General features: G+C 37.7%; 1 pseudogene; it reads right to left on the minus strand.

The window, feature by feature from the left end:
* Nucleotides 1–4,635: 4,635 nt before the first annotated feature.
* On the minus strand, nt 4,636–5,608 carry LOC118537738 (small ribosomal subunit protein eS6 pseudogene; annotated as a pseudogene).
* Nucleotides 5,609–6,129: the final 521 nt, after the last annotated feature.

A 6,129-nucleotide genomic window follows, 5' to 3' on the forward strand; every position in this document is an offset into this window, starting at 1 on the left:
GAATTTGGTGGACTCCTGTCTCACATTTAGGTCTTTCAACCATTCGGAGTCTATTTTTGTGTGTGGTGTAAGGAAATGGTCCAGTTTCACTCTTCTGTATGTGGCTGTCCAATTTTCCCAACACCATTTGTCGAAGAGACTTTTTTCCATTGGACATTTCTTTCCTGCTTTGTCGAAGATTAGTTGACCATAGAGTTGAGGGTCCATTTCTGGGCTCTGTATTCTGTTCCATTGATCTATGTGTCCGTTTTTGTGCCAGTACCATACTGTGTTGATGATGACAGCTTTGTAGTAGAGCTTGAAGTCCGGAATTGTGATGCCACCGGCTTTGCTTTTCTTTTTCAACATTCCTCTGGCTATTCGGGGTCTTTTCTGGTTCCATACAAATTTTAGGATTATTTGTTCCATTTCTTTGAAAAAAGTGGATGGTGTTTTGATAGGGATTGCATTAAATGTGTAGATTGCTCTAGGTAGCATTGACATCTTCACAATATTTGTTCTTCCAATCCAGGAGCATGGAACATTTTTCCATTTCTTTGTGTCTTCCTCAATTTCTTGCATGAGTATTTTATAGTTTCCTGAGTACAGATTCTTTGCCTCTTTGGTTAGATTTATTCCTAGGTATCTTAGAGTTTTGGGTGCAATTGTAAATGGGATTGACTCCTTAATTTCTCTTTCTTCTGTCTTGTCGTTGGTGTATAGGAATTCCACTGATTTCTGTGCATTGATTTTCTATCCTGCCACTTTACTGAATTCCTGTATGAGTTCTAGCAGTTTTGGGGTGGAGTCTTTTGGGTTTTCCACATAAAGTATCATATCATCTGCAAAGAGTGAGAGTTTGACTTCTTCTTTGCCTATTCAGAGGCCTTTTATTTCTTTTTGTTGTCTGATTGCTGTGGCTGGGACTTCTAATACTATGTTGAATAGCAGTGGTGATAGTGGACATCCTTGCCGTGTTCCTGACCTTAGGGGGAAAGCTCTCAGTTTTTCCCCATTGAGAGTGATATTCGCTGTGGGTTTTTCATAGATGGCTTTTATGATATTGAGGTGTGTACCCTCTATCCCTATACTCTGAAGAGTTTTGATCAAGAAAGGATGCTGTACTTTGTCAAATGCTTTTTCTGCATCAATTGAGAGGATATATGGTTCTTGTTCTTTCTTTTATTAATGTACTGTATCACATTGATTGATTTGCAGATGTTGAACCCACCTTGCATCCCAGGGATAAATCCCACTTGGTCGTGGTGAATAATCCTTTTAATGTACTGTTGGATCCTATTGGCTAGTATTTTGGTGAGAATTTTTGCATCCATGTTCATCAAGGATATTGGTCTGTAATTCTCCTTTTTGATGGGGTCTTTGGTTTTGGGATCAAGGTAATGGTGGCCTCATAAAACGAGTTTGGAAGTTTTCCTTCCATTTCTATTTTTTGGAACAGTTTTAGAAGAATAGGTATTAATTCTTTAAATGTTTGGTAGAATTCCCCTGGGAAGCCATCTGGCCCTGGGCTCTTGTTTGTTGGGAGGTTTTTGATTACTGCTTCAATTTCCTTTGTGGTTATAGGTCTGTTGAGGTTTTCTATTTCTTCCTGGTTCAGTTTTGGTAGTTTATACATCTCCAGGAATGCATCCATTTCTTCCAGATTATCTAATTTGCTGGCATAGAGTTGCTCATAATATGTTCTTATAATTGTTTGTATTTCTTTGGTGTTGGTTGTGATCTCTCCTCTTTCATTCATGATTTTGTTGATTTGGATCATTTCTCTTTTCTTTTTGATAAGTCTGGCCAGCAGTTTATCAATCTTATTAATTCTTTCAAAGAACCAGCTCCTAGTTTCATTGATCTGTTCTACTGTTCTTTTGGTTTCTATTTCATTGATTTCTGCTCTGATCTTTATTATTTCCCTTCTCCTGCTGGGTTTAGGCTTTATTTGCTGCTTTTTCTCCAGCTCCTTTAGGTGTAGGGTTAGGTTGTGTATTTGAGACCTTTCTTATTTCTTGCGAAAGACTTGTATTGCTATATACTTTCCTCTTAGGACTGCCTTTGCTGCATCCCAAAGATTTTGAACAGTTGTGTTTTCATTTTCATTTGTTTCCATGAATTTTTTTAATTCTTCTTTAATTTCCTGGTTGACCCATTCATTCTTTAGTAGGATTCTCTTTAGCCTCCATGTATTTGAGTTCTTTCCAACTTTCCTCTTGTGATTGAGTTCTAGTTTCAAAGCATTGTGGTCTGAAAATATGCAGGGAATGATCCCAATCTTTTGGTACCAGTTGAGACCTGATTTGTGACCTAAGATGTGATCTATTCTGAAGAATGTTCCATGGGCACTAGAGAAGAATGTGTATTCTGTTGCTTTGGGATGAAATGTTCTGAAGATATCTGTGAAGTCCATTTGGTCCAGTGTGTCATTTAAAGTCTTTATTTCCTTGTTGATCTTTTGCTTAAATGATCTGTCCATTTCAGTGAGGGGGTTGTTAAAGTCCCCTACTATTATTGTATTGTTGTCAATGTGTTTCTTTGATTTTGTTATTAAGTGGCTTATATAATTGGCTGCTCCCATGTTAGGGGCATAGATATTTACAATTGTTAGATCTTCTTGTTGCATAGACCCTTTAAGTATGATATAGTGTCCTTCCTCATCTCTTATTATAGTCTTTGGTTTAAAATCTAATTTGTCTGATATAAGGATTGCCACCCCAGCTTTCTTTTGGTGTCCATTAGCATGGTAAATGGTTTTCCACCCCTTCACTTTCAATCTGGGGGTGTCTTTGGGTCTAAAATGAGTCTCTTGCAGATAGCATATCAATGGGTCTTGTTTTTTTATCCAATCTGATACCTTGTGTCTTTTGATTGGGGCATTTAGCCCATTTACATTAAGGGTAATGAAAGATATGAATTTAGTGCTATTGTATTGCCTGTAAGGTGACTGTTACTGTATATTGTCTCTGTTCCTTTCTGCTCTATGTTACTTTTAGGCTCTTTCTTTGCTTAGAGGATCCCTTTCAATATTTCCTGTAGGGCTGGTTTTGTGTTTGCAAATTCCTTTAGTTTTTGTTTGTCCTGGAAGCTTTTTATCTCTCCTTCTATTTTCAATGACAGCCTAGCTGGATATAGTATTCTTGGCTGCATATTTTTCTCATTTAGTGCTCTGAATATATCATGCCAGTCCTTTTTGGCCTGCCAGGTCTCTGTGGATAGGTCTCTTGCCAATCTAATGTTTCTACCATTGTAGGTTACAGATCTCCCAAGCTGCTTTCAGGATTTTCTCTTTGTCTTTGAGACTCATAAGTTTTACTATTAGATGTTGGGGTGTTGACCTATTCTTATTGATTTTGAGGGGGTTTCTCTGTGCCTCCTGGATTTTGATGTCTGTTTCCTTCCCCAAATTAGGGACATTCTCTGCTATAATTTGCTACAATTACCTTCTGCCCCTCTTTCTTCTTCTTCTGGGATCCCAATTATTCTAATATTATTTCGTCTTATGGTATCACTTATCTCTCGAATTCTGCCCTCGTGATCCAGTAATTGTTTATCTCTCTTTTTCTCAGCTTCTTTATTTTCCATCATTTGGTCTTCTATATCACTAATTCTTCTGCCTCATTTATCCTAGAAGTTATAGCTTCCATTTTTGTTTGCACCTCATTAATAGCCTTTTTGATTTCGACTTGGTTAGATTTTAGTTCTTTTATTTCTCCAGAAAGGGTTTCTCTAATATCTTCCATGCTTTTTTCAAGCCCAGCTAGTATCTTTAAAATCATCATTCTGAACTCTAGTTCTGACATCTTACTAATGTCCGTATTGAGTAGGTCCCTGGCAGTCAGTACTGCCTCTTGTTCTTTTTTTTGAGGTGATTTTTTCCATCTTGTCATTTTGTCCAGAGGAGAATAGATGAATGAGAGAACAAAATGCTAACAGGGTAACAACGACCCCACAAAAATATACAGTAAACAAATCAGAAGAGACCTGAAACCAGGGGAAATAAAAGGAAAGAAAGAAAAAAGAAAAAGATAAAAACAAACAAACAAACAAAAAAAACAGAATATGATCAAATATGATCAGGCTGGTGCATGGATCAGTGCCACACACTAGGTTTTGGGAATATTTTGGTCTGTTAGAAGAAAGTGCCTCCCAAAATTTTAAAGAAAGAAAATCTTATGTATGTACAAAAATAAGGGTAAATACGATGAAGGGATGGAATATGACTGTAAAGATGAAAATTATAAACGATTTTATAAAAGGAATTGATAAGAAGTTGGTTGAAAAAAGAAAGAAGAGGATTTAAAAAAAAAAAGGGAGAGAATGTGATCAGGCAGGAGACTAGAACAAAGCCATACACCACAGATTTAGGGTATATTTTGGTCTGTAAGAAGAAACTGTATCCCAAAATTTTAAACAGAGAACAACTTATATATATGTACCAAAAATAAGGTTAGCTACTATGAAGGGATAGAATATGACTCTTCCAAAACATGGTCGCTTTTCTGTTCAGAGAGTTGCTGCTATTTTTTTCTTCCATCTCCTGTTGAGTTTGTAGGTGTTCAGAATGGTTTGATCCCTATCTAGCTGAATTCCTGGGACCAGATGAAATTTAGGTCTCCTACTCCTCTCCCATCTTGCTCCTCCCAGAAAATCTCATTTTTGATTGGACTCAGACTTAGAGGTAAAAGGTCTCAGAGAGGATGGCTTCTGTCTCTTGGTAATCTGTTCTTGGAGTTTTTCTTTGGCCTCGTACATTCTCTTGGCCAAAAGTTCAGTATATTCTGCAGCTTCTTCCTTATTTTTCTTAGTACCCTGTTTCTTTAGAGCAATACACCAAAGTTTGTGCTGGAGGACACAGGGAGTAACAAGACGTTGAATCTTGGGCACTTTGGTTCTCGAGTTCTTCTTTGTTTAGGGGTTTTCTCACAACATAGTGGTGGACAACATCTTCTTTAGAGAGATTGAAATGTTTATGGATTCTGCTAGCTCTTTGGGGCCCCAGGTGACAAAGCACAGCAGTATTGGTAAATCCAGGAATGTCTTCCATGCTTTTTTTTTTTTTTTATTTACAGTGACCAAGTTGAGAACATTGAAATTGGCATCTACAATTCAACCCTGAACAGATATGTGCTTTCTTTCTCTAGTCCTCCTTGTTCTGTAGCAGGAATGCCCCTTACTCAGCAGCAGGCAGACACAACCTTGGGTCAAGACACCCTGCTTCATGGGGAAGCCTTGTTTTTCACTGCCACCACTGAGTCAGACCACATGACCTTTCCATTCTTCACCCAGAGAATCAGCAGCAACTTCTGTGGCCATACACTTCTCATAAAAGGTACGAAGTTTGTGTTCATTGTCCACTTCAGTGAGTTTCTGGCAGTCAGGATCTGGGAAAGAGATGTTCAGCTTCATCCTAATGCAGCCTACCACCTCCAACGTGCCATGAAAAAGAGCTCTTTTGGTAATTCTTTTTTTTTTTTTAACGATTTTATTTATTTATTTGACAGAGAGAAACACAGCGAGAGAAGGAACAGAAGCAGGGGAAGTGGGAGAGGGAGAAGCAGGCTTCCCGCCTAGCAGGGAGCCCGATGTGGGGCTCGATCCCAGGACCCTGGGATCATGACCTGAGCCAAAGGCAGACGCTTAACGACTGAGCCACCCAGGCGCCCCCTCTTTTGGTAATTCTTGAGGCTAGTTTTGCGAGATTATTTTGAGAATCAGATTGAAATCCATCACATGTTATTGTCATTAAGTTACAAAAATTAAATTATTCAAATTTTTTTTTTAAAAGTAGAACGGAATTGCTTAGTGATGAATGTATTTCACTTTCCACATTAATTATCTTTTAAAATTTTATATGCTCTTTACCTCCAATTCTAAGTATCCTCTGGCTTGGGGACAATCATTCAATTGATTTTAGGAATGTATATTGTCCTTATCGGAGGTGAGGTGTGATGGAGTTTAGAGTTTATTTGGATAGGTATTTATAAATGTCTGTGATCTTATTGACCTGCAAACAAAAAGTTTGTTATCCAAAAAACATTTATAATGTGATATTAAATTCCATCAGAGAATGGGAAGTTGTAGAAGAAGTTATGATAAAATTATAGAGAATTAAAGCCAGAGGGAGACATTTTACTGCAAGGATTA

This window comes from Halichoerus grypus, chromosome 1 (assembly GCF_964656455.1).
Source record: "Halichoerus grypus chromosome 1, mHalGry1.hap1.1, whole genome shotgun sequence".
NCBI lineage: Eukaryota > Metazoa > Chordata > Mammalia > Carnivora > Phocidae > Halichoerus > Halichoerus grypus.